The following is a 14741-nucleotide window of genomic DNA, read 5'->3' on the forward strand; positions in this document are numbered from 1 at the left end:
CCTAACGTGCTTTCAAACATCTTGCATGTGTACACATCAATCAGGGAGTGTAATTAGAGTACCAATCAGGGAGTGTAATTAGAGTACTGCTTCACACTGACACACCAAACTCACTGTGTACCGCACCGCAAACAGCTGTTTGTGTAGTGACGGCCATGCTGGACTACTGCGCAACATGGCGAAATTGCTCTTCCTCACTCAGTGATGTCAGGTAATGTGTGACTTCCTTCTCAACTTTCCATGGCATTGTTAAAAAGCTTACGTTTTGTTTTTAAATTACATTTTCTACTTGCTGTGTACTTGTTCAGTACCGCTACAATGAGAATCCTGTGGAGGCAGCAAGTCTGCCATTGTGACCCCGGGTAATGGCCGGGGAATGAGAGGTTTGAATCCGGTGTGGAGCCTGAGCAACGGCTACCACTACACATCCAAGGAGGGCAGCGGGCAGGCATGCACGCCCGCCCGCCCCGAGGTAGTGACCAAAAATAACAATACAGGAGGAGGACTTTCGAGGCCCTGTTGTGTATTTGAAATGAATGTACTTTAAATCCTTTAAGGAGAACCAGTTATGGCGGGCAAAGATGACACCACATTCCTTTCACGAGAATCATATGGAGGCGGGCAAGTCTGCCATTTGTGACCCCGGGTAATGGCCGGGGAATGAGGGATGGAATCCGGTGTGGAGCCTGAGAAACGGCTACCACTACAAATCCAAGGAGGGCAGCAGGCAGGCATGCACGCCCGCCCCGAGGTAGTGACCAAAAATAACAATACAGGAGGCGGACTTTCGAGGCCCTGCTGTGTATTTGAAATGAATTAACTTTAAATCCTTATCCGTTATGGAGGGCAAGTCTGCCATTGTCACCGCGGGGAATGAAGGTTGGATTCCGCCCCGAAGTGGGAGCCTGCTGAGACCCATGCTGTAGCTGCCCTGACCGTGCTTTGTAGACCAGGCATCTGTGGTCAGATGGACCCTTGAGCCAGCGGAAGACAAACCAAGTCGAAAGCATTTGCCAAGAATGTTTTATGGAGGGCAAGTTTTTTTGCCCTTTTTTTAAATTTTTTGAAAATGATAGATGGTTGTATTTTTAAATTGTTTGAAAGTTTAGATGGTTGTATTTTTAAATTGTTTGAAAGTTTAGATGGTTGTAATTTTAAATGGTTTAAAAGTGTATCCATTCAAGTGCAAGTTATGCACTGACTGCCAGGTATAATGTGCAGTCACAGATGTGGCGAAAGGTATGCAGTGACTGCAAACAGCCGTTTGTGTAGTGACGGCCGTGCTGGACTGGTGCGCACCATGACGAGAGTGCAGGTGATGGTGGCTTTTAAGCCCATATGCTCGCCCGGCTGATGTAGCTGAATGACAGAACAGTGACTGTCCAGCTGATCAAATTTGGTCTGACCACAATGAAGCAACGACCTTATTATCTTTTGTGTGCCACCCCCACCTGAGACACTCAAATAGCCGGCGGTCATTGCTTCATTGTGATGCGCAAGCCCCTTCACCGCGGCAAGGTAATAATCACGAAGGGGGATGGACACATGTACACGCACCAGAAAAATTAGTGTAGCAGCCGCTGCTAGCAGCGGCCTTAAAAATTCAGGAATCCGCCTAGAGTCCTGGACCCTGTCGGTAGTGGCGGAGAAGGCAGTCAAGCGGCCTGCAGGCAGAGATGCTGTGTGTGGGGACTGACTTAGTCTTCGGTCGTGCAGTAGCCCTCTGTGATCCATTCCTCATTCATTTTGATAAAGGTCAGGTACTAAACACTGTCGTGACTTAGGTGACTTCTCTTCTCAGTAACTATGCCTCCAGCTGCACTGAAGGTCCTTTCTGACAGGACGCTTGCGGCAGGGCAAGAGAGAAGTTGTATGGCAAATTGGGACAGCTCTGGCCACAGGTCAAGCCTGCGCAACCAGTAGTCCAAGGGTTCATCGTCGCTTTTCGCACAGTCTACATCCACACTCAAGGCCAGGTAGTCGGCTACCTGCCGCTCCAGGCGTTGTTGGAGGGTGGATCCGGAAGGATTATGGCGAGGAGTTGGACTAAAGAACGTCCGCATGTCCGACATCACCCTGAGATCGCTGGAGCGTCCTGTCCTTGCCTGCGTGGACTTGGGAGGAGGAGGGTTACTGCCAGTGGTACCTTGATTGCGTTTTGCAGCCACATCACCCTTAAATGCATTGTAAAGCATCATCGACAGCTTGTTCTGCAAGTGCTGCATCTTTTCCGCCTTCTGTTGAGTTGGTAACAGGTCCGCCACTTTGTGCCTGTACCGAGGGTCTAGTAGCGTGGCCACCCAGTACAGGTCATTTGTCTTGAGTTTTTTGATACGGGGGTCCCTCAACAGGGTGGACAACATGAAAGAGGACATCTGCACAAAGCTGGATGCAGACGTACTCTCCATCTCCCCTTGCTCTTCCTCAGTGACGGGACGCAACTCCTCTTCCTCCCCCCAACCACGAACAATACCACGGGAACGTGGAGCAGCAGAAGCCCCCTGTGATGGCTGCCGCGGTTGTTCTCGTTCCGCCGCCTCTTCCTCCTCCACAGAAACACCTTACTCATCATCACCATCATCAGAGTCTGACTCCTCTCCTTCCCCACACGACTCCTCTTCTTCCTCCTCCTCCTCCCCCCTCTGTGCTGCCGCCGGTGTTGTGGAAACATCGGGTTCGTGAGTAAATGGCTCCCACGACTCCTGCTGCACTAACTCTTCTTGTTCACGCTCATCCACAGCTGTATCCACCACTCTACGCACGGCACGCTCCAGGAAGTAGGCGTAGGGGATCAAGTCGCTGATGGTGCCCTCATCGCAACTCACCAGTTTGGTCACCTCCTCAAAGGGCTCCATGACCCTGCATGCATTTCGCATCAGTGTCCAGTTGTTGGGCCACAACATCCCCATCCTCCCAGATTGTGTCCTTGTACTGTAATGATACAGGTACTGGGTGATGGCTTTCTCCTGGTCTAGCAGGCGAGAGAACATCAGCAGCGTGGAATTCCAGCGAGTTGGGCTATCGCAAATCAGGCGTCTCACCGGCAAGTTGATTCTACGCTGAATCTCCGCAAAGCGTGCCATGGCCTTGTAAGAGCGCCTGAAATGCCCACACAACTTCCTGGCCTGCTTCAGGACGTCCTCTAAGCCTGGGTACTTGGACACAAATCTTTGCACGACCAGATTAAGCACATGTGCCATGCAGGGTATGTGTGTCAGCTTTCCCAAATTCAACGCAGCAATGAGATTGCTGCCGTTGTCACACACCACGTTGCCGATCTCAAGCTTGTGCGGGGTCAGCCATTGCTCCACCTGTTTGTTAAGAGCAGCCAGGAGAGCTGCTCCAGTCTGACTCTCCGCTTTCAGGCAAGACATGTCTAACACTGCATGACACCGTCGCACCTGGCATGCAGCATAGGCCCTGGGGTGCTGGGGCTGTGTAGCTGGAGAGGAGATGGCGGCACCGGCCAAGGAGGAGGAGGATGACGACAGCGAAGCGGTGATAGCAGGTGCAGAGGAGGGGATTGAAGGCCTGCCTGCAAGCCGTGGAGGTGTGACAAGTCGGTCCTCTGCGCAGCCACGTACTCACTGCTTGCTGCCATCGGTCACCAGGTTGATCCAATGGGCTGTGTATGTAATGTAGTGGCCCTGCCCGTGCTTGGCAGACCAGGCATCTGTGGTCAGGTAGACCCTTGACCCAACGCTGTGTGCCAGAGATGACACCACTTTCCTCTCAACTGCACGGTACAGTTTGGATATGGCCTTTTGTGAAAAATAATTGCGGCCTGGTATCTTCCACTGCGGTGTACCAATGGCCACAAACTTACGAAAAGCCTCCGACTCCACCAGCTTGTATGGTAATAGCTGGCGAGCTAATAGTTCCGCCACGCCAGCTGTCAGACGCCGGGCAAGAGGGTGACTGGCAGACATTTGCTTCTTCCGCTCAAATACTTCCTTCACGGACAGCTGGGTACTGCTGTGGGCAGAGGAGAAGGAACCGCTGAAGGGAAGAGGTGGTGTGGAGGAGGGTGGCTGTGAAGGTGCAAGGGAGAAAGTGGATGAAGACGATGCACCTGAAGGAGGAAGAGGAGAAGGAGGGTGGCTTGTCTTTTGAGGGGTGCTGCTTTTCCTCTGGTGTTCTTGCCATAGCTGTTTGTGCCTTCTCTCCAGGTGCCTTCGTAAGGCACTTGTCCCTACGTGAGAGTTGGCCTTTCCACGGCTCAATTTTTGCTGGCAGAGACAACAGATGGCTTTGCTCCGATCTGAGACACACACGTTAAAAAATTTCCAAACCTCTGAGCCCCCCTGGGCTGATGGCGCTACGGTGGCATCAGCAGCTGACGTTGAAGGGCATGTTGGCTGTCTGGCCATAGCTGGCGATACATGGCGCCGGACACTGCCCCCAGCTGTTTCTGAGGACGAGCTCCCTCTGCTTCTATCATGGAGTCGTCTACTCCTAGTCCTCTCTGAATCCTCCTCTGAACTGTCCCCCTGGTCATCTCCTCTACCGGGAACATATGTAGTATCCGTATAATCGTCATCATAATCCTCCTGGCCAGCTGCGCTTTCCTCAGAAACCTCCTCAACTGCACCAACTTCAGGTGGTCCATCATCCACATACGTTACGTCCATACTATTGCCACCTGTAAAGAAACGCGGAAGAGCCGCCGCTAGAAGTCAGCAGGAGGCGGCTCTTTCCGCGCATGGCGTGGCGGAACGCGGAAAAACTGCCGCGTTGGACGCGGCGGTTAGCGCGCATGGGTCTGCCACAGACACACTGACCCAGCGCGGGGGGGCCGCCGGCGGTACTGAGGGCGGTGCGGACAACCCCGCGCACAGCTCAGCGGCCACATTGCAAGACAGTACTGCTGTGGCTGGGACTGATAGTCCACCAAGATTCAGAGTGACACGCGCGCGCGCGCGCAGAGGCAGAGCTTATATGACACCCAGAAGTGAGTCAGCTGACCAGGCTGGTCAGCTGACATTTTCAACACCTCTCATTGGTCCAGCACTTAGGGAGGGGCCTGGAGAGTGTCCTGGTATATATACTGCTGGCTGTTCAGTTGCCGGTTGTCTGGCGTTGCGATCACTACGTGGTAGCACGCAGACCTGAGTCAGATCCAAAAGTGTGCCGGGACCAGCTGGAGCTGTAATCCTTACTGTACTGAGGCCTAGCCCTCTAGTATTACTGTTGCACCAAGCACTCCTACTCAGGTGTCCAGAGGTTAGCTTGTATATCTGATTATCGGTGATACTGCAGATCATCAATAATCGGGTATACATCTGTATTCCCAGTGATACTGCAGATCACCGGTAATCAGACCCTCTCTGTGTTACACCGATCGTTACAGAACGCCAGACCAAAATACTGGTGGACGCACGCGCTGACCCTCTGGGTGTGCTTGCCACTTTGGTGGATAACATCCATCAAGCACTGGGCCAGCACAAAGCATTAATTGATGCCCTATCAGGCTCTGTGCGAACCCTCCAGACGTCAGTCGATGAGGTGCGATCCCCTCCTAGTGATGACATACGTATGCCCATACCTGATAAATTTTCCGGCCACAAGTCTGACTTCCAGAATTTTAAGAGTAGAGTGTTATCGTATTTCGAGTTGAGACCCTGATCCTCGGGGACTGAGGCCCAAAGGGTCATATTTATTAAAACCTTGCTATCTGGTGACTCCCAGACCTGGGCGTACAATTTGCCTGCCGGTGACTTAGCCCTTACCTCTGTGGAGGAATTCTTTAAAGCCATGGCAGTAATTTACGACGATCCGGAACTTGCCTCGACTTCTGAGCGGAAGCTCAAGCTTTTGCGTCAGGGCAAAGGTCCGGTTGAAGATTATGCGGCTGAATTTAGAAGGTGGTCAGTTACAGCTAGGTGGGACACCTATGCCCTGTTGGATTGCTTTTTGTCAGGCCTATCTGATGAGGTCTCCGATCTGATGCTGTGTCAGCCCGAGCCCAGAACAATCGATGAGGCCATTTCATCGGCCATTCGCATCGATCGCAGGCTGCGTTATCAGAAACAGATCAGGGGCAACCATCGTGTCAGGGTGACATCTTACACTGCACCTCCCGCTGCACCTCCAGTGATTCCCTCGCCTCCTGTCTCATCCCCTCCGGTTTTGCCTCCACCTGAGCCAATGCAGATTGGTCGGTCAAAACTGACCCAGGTGGAGCGAAGACGGAGAATGACCGAGCAACTATGTCTGTTTTGTGCGGAAGGGGGGCATAGAGTAAGAAACTGTCCTAATAAACCGGGAAACGCTACCGCCTAGGAGTTGTAAGGGGTAACACCCTAGGCGCCCAATTCATACCCCTAAAGGAAAAACGGTTGCTTCTTCCCTATACGATTACATGGGGAGACAAATCTGAAGCCACTGAGGCCTTTGTTGATTCGGGCTCAGCGGCTAATTTCATGAATTACGAGTTTGCAGAGAAGTTGGGTATTCCACTTACCCCAGTAAAAGCACCTATCCAGGTTACTGCAGTGGACGACTCCCCGCTGCAAAGGGATCGCCCTCTGTCTCAGACATCAGAAGTGGAGGTCACTATTGGGGTACTGCATGGGGAAAGACTGAGGTTTTTTGTGTTACACATGGCCACGTCCACAATTGTCTTAGGCATGTCCTGGTTACATCTCCACTCACCACAGATCGATTGGGCTGCGGGGCAATTAACTAGTTGGTCAGATTTCTGTTCTCAGCAGTGTTTAGGGAAAGTGACATTGGGTCAGACCAAGATTCATGTGGAAGGAGCTCCCGAGCAATACTCTGAATATTCTGATGTATTTTGTCCCAAGGCTGCTGATAAGTTACCTCCTCATCGCCCTTTCGATTGCCCCATCGATCTCCGTTCTGGTTGTATGCCCCCTAGAGGTCATCTATACAATTTGTCTGGTCCAGAAAAAGTGGCTATGCAGGAGTACATCCGTGACAATTTAGCCAAGGGGTTCATTCGCCCTTCTCGGTCGCCTGCGGGGGCCAGTTTCTTTTTTGTTAAGAAGAAAGACGGAGGTCTTCGACCTTGTATCGATTACCGTGGTCTGAACAAAATCACTGTGAAGAATCGCTATCAGTTACCCTTGATAGACGATTTATTCACGCAGGTCACAGTGCTAAGATCTTCTCGAAGTTGGATCTGAGGGGTGCATACAACCTGGTCCGCATTAGAAGGGGCGATGAGTGGAAGACGGCCTTTAACACACCCGACGGGCATTACAAGTACTAAGTGATGCCCTTCGGGTTGTGTAATGCGCCGACCGTCTTTCAAGAATTTATCAATGAGGTATTTAGAGAGGTGTTGGGGAGATTTGTTCTGGTATACCTCGATGATATACTAATCTACTCTAACAACCTCTCTGAACACAGGATCCACGTTAAATTTGTGCTGAACAAACTGAGACAGAATATGCTTTATGCCAAGTTGGAGAAGTGTATTTTTGAGGTGCCATCCGTCACGTTTTTGGGGTACGAGATTTCCACCTCAGGTCTGTCAATGGATCCTGCTAAAGTCACGGCTGTTCTGGAGTGGCCGCAGCCAGTGGGGCTAAAAGCCCTCCAGAGATTTTTGGGTTTTGCGAATTACTATAGAAGGTTCATAAAGGGGTACTCTAAAATCATTGCACCCCTTACCAGTCTTACAAAAAAGGGAGCAGATACCAATCACTGGTCCCCTGAGGCTGTCGCAGCCTTCTCCAATCTGAAAAAGTTGTTTTGCTCAGCACCCATTCTGAGACACGTGGATACTTCTTACCCCTTTATTGTAGAGGTTGACGCCTCAGAGGTTGGGGTAGGGGCGGTGTTGTCTCAATGTTCAGGGTTACAGGGCAGATTGCACCCATGTGCCTATTTTTCTCGTAGGTTCTCTCCAGCAGAGAGAAACTATGACATAGGCAACAGAGAGCTCCTGGACATCAAATTGGCCTTTGAAGAATGGCGTCATTGGTTGGAAGGAGCAGAGCATACCATTACGGTTTACACTGATCACAAAAATTTGGAATACATCGAGGGGGCTAAGAGACTAGGCCCCCGTCAGGCTCGATGGTCTTTATTCTTTACGAGGTTCAGGTTTATAATCACGTACACTCCAGGTAGCAAAAACATTAAGGCAGACGCCCTGTCCAGATTTTTTGAGCCGGAGACAGCACAAGCCCCTGCTCCTGAGTTCATCGTTCTGCAGAGGTTTGTGTTAGCGGCAACGGAAACCTGGGAGGATTGGACAGAGGTCCTAAGTCCCTTTCAGCAGGATGTTCCTGAGGGAACATCTGAGGGGCTTATGTTTATTCCGCTGCCGTTCCGTCTGCAGATCCTGCAGATGTTCTACGCCCATAAGAATGCTGGTAACCCTGGAGCTTCCAGAACACAGGATCTGGTTGCCAGGTGTGCTTGGTGGCCTTCCTTGGCAACAGATTGTAGGGAGTATGTCAAGGAATGTGCGGTATGTGCTAAAAGTAAGCCCTCCCGGCTGGCACCTGTGGGAAGGTTACAGCCTTTGCCCACCCCGAGTGAACCGTGGACACACCTGTCCATGGATTTTGTGGGGGAACTTTCCAGGTCGGAAGGCATGTCGGTCATATGGGTGGTGGTCGACCGCTTTAGCAAAATGGCCCATTTTGTGCCCCTAAAAGGACTCCCCTCGGCTCAGGAACTGGCCGATTTGTTCATCGTCCACATTTTCCGGTTGCATGGCATTCATCATCGTGTCAGATCGGGAAGTCCAATTTGTGTCTGGGTTTTGGAGGGCATTTTGTCATCAAATGGGCATGGAGCTGTCATTTTCGTCGGGCTAGCACCCACAGACCAATGGTCAAACGGAGAGGGTCAATCAGTCATTGGAACAGTTTCTGAGGTGCTATGTTGCTGAGGCGCAGAACGATTGGGTCAAGTTTTTACCATTCGCAGAATTTGCGCACAATAACTTGAAAAGTTCCTCCTCGGGATTCTCTCCGTTTCAGGTAGTGACAGGAAGGTTGCCTAAGTTCTCTCCTTTGCCAGTGGCCTCCACTCCGTTTCCTGCACTGGAGATCTGGCAGAGGTCACTCAGGGACAATTGGGGAATTGTTAAGAATAATTTAGTGAAGGCGTTTCAAAGTCAAAAAGGTCCTTGGAATGGAAGTCTCAGCCAGGGGACTTAGTCTGGGTGTCCACTCATCACTTGACCCTGAAGCAGCCATCAGCCAAACTGGGCCCCAGGTTTGTAGGTCCGTTTTCTGTGACTAAGAAAATCAACAACGTCACTTATGCCATAGATCTTCCGGCCAGCATGCGGGGTGTAAGATCTTTTCACGTGTCCCTGCTTAAGCCTGCAGTTCATGTGGGTCCCACTCCTCCTCCTCCTGTGATGGTAGATGACCAACCTGAGTACGAAGTAGAGAAAATATTAGACTCACGCATTGTACAGAACTCAGTACAATATCTGGTGCATTGGAGAGGGTTTGGCATTGAGGAGAGGTCATGGGTACCTGGGAGTCGCATGCATGCGGACGAATTAAGAAAGGAGTTCCACACTTTACACCCAGAAAAACCTGGAAGGAGCTGTCCGGAGTCCACTCCTCGGGGGGGTTACTGTAAAGAAACGCGGAAGAGCCGTCGCTAGAAGTCAGCAGGAGGTGGCTCTTTCCGCGCATGGCGTGGCGGGACGTGGAAAAACCGCCGCGTTGGACGCGGCGGTTAGCGCGCATGGGTCTGCCACAGACACACTGACCCAGCGCGGGGAGGCCGCCGCCGGTACTGAGGGCGGTGCGGACAACTTCGCGCACAGCTCAGCGGGCACATTGCAAGACAGTACTGCTGTGGCTGGGACTGATAGTCCACCAGGATTCAGAGTGACATGCGCAGAGGCAGAGGCAGAGCTTATATGACAGCCAGAAGTGAGTCAGCTGACCAGGCTGGTCAGCTGACATTTTCAACACCTCTCATTGGTCCAGCACTTAGGGAGGGGCCTGGAGAGTGTCCTGGTATATATACTGCTGGCTGTTCAGTTGCTGGTTGTCTGGCGTTGCGATCACTACGTGGTAGCACGCAGACCTGAGTCAGATCCGAAAGTGTGCCGGGACCAGCTGGAGCTGTAATCCTACACTTAGCTAGATTCTGTTGATAGTTTAAAGTACTAGTTTGATTGTGATTATCTGTTATGACCTGTTTGCCTGTATGACCATTCTTCTGAACTCTGATCTTGTACCTTGCTATTCTGATACCCTGTTTCCGAACCCCGGCTCGTCTTTAGATTCCGCACCTGCCTCCTGATTCTGTACCCCGATATATCTGATACCCTGTTGCCGACCCTGCCTGTACTTTAGACTACGCTCCTGCCTTCTGAATCTGTACCTTGTCTGTCTGTCTGTGTGGTTACGACCTGGCTTGTCCGACCTCGAGAACTGACCTTACTGTTAGAGGCGGTTCCCAGTTCTGGTAGTGGCACTTCCTCCTGAGTGTCACTCTCGGGCTGTCCTTCCTACTCTCTGCCTGACTCCTCCTCCCGGGAGAGTTCTGGTCCACGGAAGGAAGTAGTGCAGTACACCTTACTGTACTGAGGCCTAGCCCTCTAGTATTACTGTTGCACCAAGCACTCCTACTCAGGTGTCCAGAGGTTAGCTTGTATATCTGATTATCGGTGATACTGCAGATCATCAATAATCGGGTATATATCTGTATTCCCAGTGATACTGCAGATCACCGGTAATCAGACCCTCTCTGTGTTACACCGATCATTACACCACCTAACTCAGACGTAGGAGGTGGTGTACCTGCGCCTTCTTCTTGTTGTTGCAGTAGTGGCTGTGAATCGGTGATTTCACCACCACCACCACCACCAAATAACTCCTGCGAAGTGTCAAATGCAGCGGATGTGGTGCTTGTTGTAGCGCTGGTGGCTGCGAGAGATGAGGTGTTCTGTGTTAAATACTCAATCACCTCCTCACGATTTTGGGAAGTGATGGCACGTGCCTTCTTCTGAGCACTGTATTTTGGGGCAGATCCGCACGAAATCACAGCAACACCACCTCGCACAGACCTGCCGGTGCCTGGTGGCCTTCCTCTGGGTCTGCCTCTACCTCTTCCTCTACCTGGTTTGTCCATTTTGTCCATCTCGGGGGGATGCTAGGTATATGCAGTGAGCTGGGTTTACTCAACACAACAGGTAGTTATGTGCACTGATGAGGTGGGTTAAGTAAACGCAACAGGTAGTAGGTATATGCAGTGAGCTGGGTTCACTCAACACAACAGGTAGTAGGTATATGCAGTGAGCTGGGTTCACTCAACACAACAAGTAGTAGGTATATGCAGTGAGCTGGATTCACTCAACACTACAGGTAGTAGGTATATGCAGTGAGCTGGGTTCACTCAACACAACAGGTAGTAGGTATATGCAGTGAGCTGGGTTCACTCAACACAACAGGTAGTTATGTGCAGTGATGAGGTGGGTTAAGTAAACACAACAGGTAGTAGGTATATGCAGTGAGCTGGGTTCACTCAACACAACAGGTAGTAGGTGTATGCAGTGAGCTGGGTTTACTCAACACAACAGGTAGTTATGTGCAGTGATGAGGTGGGTTAAGTAAACACAACAGGTAGTAGGTATATGCAGTGAGCTGGGTTCACTCAACACAACAGGTAGTAGGTATATGCAGTGAGCTGGGTTCACTCAACACTACAGGTAGTAGGTATATGCAGTGAGCTGGGTTCACTCAACACAACAGGTAGTAGGTATATGCAGTGAGCTGGGTTCACTCAACACAACAGGAAGTTATGTGCAGTGATGAGGTGGGTTAAGTAAACACAACAGGTAGTAGGTATATGCAGTGAGCTGGGTTCACTCAACACAACAGGTAGTAGGTGTATGCAGTGAGCTGGGTTTACTCAACACAACAGGTAGTTATGTGCAGTGATGAGGTGGGTTAAGTAAACACAACAGGTAGTAGGTATATGCAGTGAGCTGGGTTCACTCAACACAACAGGTAGTAGGTATATGCAGTGAGCTGGGTTCACTCAACACTACAGGTAGTTATGTGCAGTGATGAGGTGGGTTAAGTAAACACAACAGGTAGTAGGTATATGCAGTGAGCTGGGTTCACTCAACACAACAGGTAGTAGGTATATGCAGTGAGCTGGGTTCACTCAACACTACAGGTAGTAGGTATATGCAGTGAGCTGGGTTCACTCAACACAACAGGTAGTAAGTATATGCAGTGAGCTGGGTTTACTCAACACAACAGGTAGTAGGTATATGCAGTGAGCTGGGTTCACTCAACACAACAGGTAGTAGGTATATGCAGTGAGCTGGGTTCACTCAACACTACAGGTAGTTATGTGCAGTGATGAGGTGGGTTAAGTAAACACAACAGGTAGTAGTAGGATGCAGTGAGCTGGGTTCACTCAACACAAAGCTAGGTATATGCAGTGATAAGGTGGGTTAAGTAAACACAACAGGTAGTAGGTATATGCAGTGAGCTGGGTTCACTCAACACAACAGGTAGTTATGTGCAGTGATGAGGTGGGTTAAGTAAACACAACAGGTAGTAGGTATATGCAGTGAGCTGGGTTCACTCAACACAACAGGTAGTAGGTATATGCAGTGAGCTGGGTTCACTCAACACAACAGGTAGTTATGTGCAGTGATGAGGTGGGTTAAGTAAACACAACAGGTAGTAGGTATATGCAGTGAGCTGGGTTCACTCAACACAACAGGTAGTAGGTATATGCAGTGAGCTGGGTTCACTCAAAACTACAGGTAGTAGGTATATGCAGTGAGCTGGGTTCACTCAACACAACAGGTAGTAGGTATATGCAGTGAGCTGGGTTCACTCAATACAACAGGTAGTTATGTGCAGTGATGAGGTGGGTTAAGTAAACACAACAGGTAGTAGGTATATGCAGTGAGCTGGGTTCACTCAACACAACAGGTAGTAGGTGTATGCAGTGAGCTGGGTTTACTCAACACAACAGGTAGCTATGTGCAGTGATGAGGTGGGTTAAGTAAACACAACAGGTAGTAGGTATATGCAGTGAGCTGGGTTCACTCAACACAACAGGTAGTAGGTATATGCAGTGAGCTGGGTTCACTCAACACTACAGGTAGTTATGTGCAGTGATGAGGTGGGTTAAGTAAACACAACAGGTAGTAGGTATATGCAGTGAGCTGGGTTACTCAACACTACAGGTAGTAGGTATATGCAGTGAGCTGGGTTCACTCAACACAACAGGTAGTAGGTATATGCAGTGAGCTGGGTTCACTCAACACAACAGGTAGTAGGTATATGCAGTGAGCTGGATTCACTCAACACTGCAGGTAGTAGGTATATGCAGTGAGCTGGGTTCACTCAACACAACAGGTAGTAGGTATATGCAGTGAGCTGGGTTCACTCAACACTACAGGTAGTTATGTGCAGTGATGAGGTGGGTTAAGTAAACACAACAGGTAGTAGGTATATGCAGTGAGCTGGGTTCACTCAACACAACAGGTAGTAGGTATATGCAGTGAGCTGGGTTCACTCAACACTACAGGTAGTTATTTGCAGTGATGAGGTGGGTTAAGTAAACACAACAGGTAGTAGGTATATGCAGTGAGCTGGGTTCACTCAACACAACAGGTAGTAGGTATATGCAGTGAGCTGGGTTCACTCAACACTACAGGTAGTAGGTATATGCAGTGAGCTGGGTTCACTCAACACAACAGGTAGTAGGTATATGCAGTGAGCTGGGTTCACTCAATACAACAGGTAGTAGGTATATGCAGTGAGCTTGGTTCACTCAACACTACAGGTAGTTATGTGCAGTGATGAGGTGGGTTAAGTAAACACAACAGGTAGTAGTAGGATGCAGTGAGCTGGGTTCACTCAACACAAAGCTAGGTATATGCAGTGATGAGGTGGGTTAAGTAAACACAACAGGTAGTAGGTATATGCAGTGAGCTGGGTTCACTCAACACAAAGCTAGGTATATGCAGTGATGAGGTGGGTTAAGTAAACACAACAGGTACTGGGTATATGCAGTACTGGGTAGTACAATGTGCAGCTCCCTGTCACACACACAGGCAGTCAGTCACTGAATGTGCTGGGCTGCTGGCAGTGGCACACACACTATCAATTAGCAAGGCTGTGCATGCAACAAAAGTGTCAGTTTGACACACAGTAAAAAAAAAAGTACAGGATGAGCTCTGACAAGAGCTAGGGTGCTATAAAAGCAATAACAATCAGCCAGGAGCAAACTAAGCAGCCAAGAACCTAACTAATCTGTCCCTAGAAGAACAAGTCTGCAGCAGCTGTCCCTTTCCTCTCACTAGCAGGCACACGAGTGAGTGTAATGGCCGCCGGACCCTGCCTTATAAAAGGGGGGGTGGGGCTCCAGGGCTTACTGTAGCCTGAATGGCTACAATGTGCCTGCTGACTGTGATGCAGAGGGTCAAAGTTGACCCTCATAGTGCATTATGGGGCGAATCGAACTTCCGGAAAAGTTCGCTTGGCGCAGGCGAACGCGAACCCCCAATGTTCGCCTGGAACCGTTCGCCACATCTCTAGTGAGCGGTGGGGGGCGGGCCCAGCGGATGAGCGGTGACAGACTTAGCCCGTTTGTAAATGGGCTAAGGTCACTAGTACATGTATAAACTCAGTGTGGTATTTGAGGGATACCTTTGTTCACATAGCTGCTGACAGTCTGATTGGTGCAGGACCTAATGTTACTTTTTCTTCAGATAGTTATACATAGCGATGCACGCTGTGTATGCTATGCACATGTGTATG

General features: G+C 50.2%; 1 protein-coding gene across 2 annotated transcripts in view; it reads right to left on the reverse strand.

The window, feature by feature from the left end:
• Positions 1-14741, reverse strand: part of LOC137532344 (NACHT, LRR and PYD domains-containing protein 3-like) — a 475094-nt gene that overhangs the window by 313656 nt on the left and 146697 nt on the right. The window lies entirely within an intron of this gene.

Source organism: Hyperolius riggenbachi, chromosome 1 (assembly GCF_040937935.1).
Source record: "Hyperolius riggenbachi isolate aHypRig1 chromosome 1, aHypRig1.pri, whole genome shotgun sequence".
Lineage (NCBI taxonomy): Eukaryota > Metazoa > Chordata > Amphibia > Anura > Hyperoliidae > Hyperolius > Hyperolius riggenbachi.